The sequence below is a fragment of the Penaeus monodon genome, chromosome 15 (assembly GCF_015228065.2).
Source record: "Penaeus monodon isolate SGIC_2016 chromosome 15, NSTDA_Pmon_1, whole genome shotgun sequence".
Lineage (NCBI taxonomy): Eukaryota > Metazoa > Arthropoda > Malacostraca > Decapoda > Penaeidae > Penaeus > Penaeus monodon.
In genome coordinates, this window is record NC_051400.1 from 22,287,002 (window position 1) to 22,288,231 (window position 1,230).

The following is a 1,230-nucleotide window of genomic DNA, read 5'->3' on the forward strand; positions in this document are numbered from 1 at the left end:
ATAATAGATATATGTCATCTTATAAGCTGAAGCTTTTGTCCAGTTATAATGTAATTTTGTCCATTTTTATGCTATGTTTTCATCATGTGGAATATTCGGCCCCTACTTTACTGTACATTAATTAAATTACTATCAGATTATGTATATTCTTGTTGAACATCTAATTTATGTAGTTCACACCAGTGGTGGGGGACACCATCATTAGTTTGACACTTGACTTAGGTTGTACTTACAAATGTTTATAATAATGCTAATCACAACAACTGCTAGGAAAATACCTTCATATATGAATGTACTGCTAATAAAGAACTGGTGGTATAATCTAGCAGTTTTTTATCTGTCTCTGTTTGTTGTTTTTTTCTTTCTAAGAAGTACACCTACAGTCACTGCCAGACATTCAAGTTTTTTCTTCACAGTGCAAGTACTGTAGTATTATCAGCAGTGGTACTTCCCAATTCTATTCTCAACTTACTGCCACAGGCTAATCTACAGAAATAGGGAACATGAGAACAATACAATATCCTCTACCTTGTACATGCAAGATATTCAGGAAGTTGACAGGTTTTCAGGTATTGTATGATCTACGCATGATATTTCATGTTAAAGTTGACTTGTTATCACACATGTTCAGTGAAGTTAATTTAGCTTGAGTTTTCTTAAGCTTAAGTCAATTTAGTTTAAATACTTATTCCCATCTGACAAAATGAATTCATGGAACCTAAATACTAAATTTCTTTAGGACCTTAACTGGACAGAACTGACAAAAAAGAGGACTACTGTTTAAAAACTGTTTACAAACAGACTACGCATTCCCGATCCTGTCATAAAACTGAAAATGATAAATGAGGGCCATCATTCTCACTGTGATTAAAATGTTATGCGGCTGAAGATGTACATCAAATTAAGGTGAGAAGGATAGAACAAATCATGAACATTTCAGAGGGTCATATCTTATGCACTGGCCCTGCTCAAGCAAAGTAAAAAGATCTTGTAAAAAAGTTTTGCCAATAGTTTGGAGAGATTCACAATGCTTGTTATTCGTAGACTCTCTAAAGTATAAAAAATAATAAACTTTGCATACCAAGACAGTTTTCAGAAACTCATGTCACAGCAGAGAAACAATCAGCAAGGTTCTATAATCCGTGTTGTTCCATCCCAAAAATGCACAAACCATTCATTGTTTCTTGAAAGAGCAGCACTTCATGAGGAAAAAAATCAATTTTTTTATGA

At 33.5% G+C, this 1,230-nt stretch overlaps 1 protein-coding gene across 1 annotated transcript in view; it reads right to left on the reverse strand.

The window, feature by feature from the left end:
- The window catches only part of LOC119581812 (ubiquitin-fold modifier 1), a gene marked incomplete at its 5' end in the record, with an annotated part of 18,509 nt that overhangs the window by 11,725 nt on the left and 5,554 nt on the right, over positions 1-1,230 (reverse strand).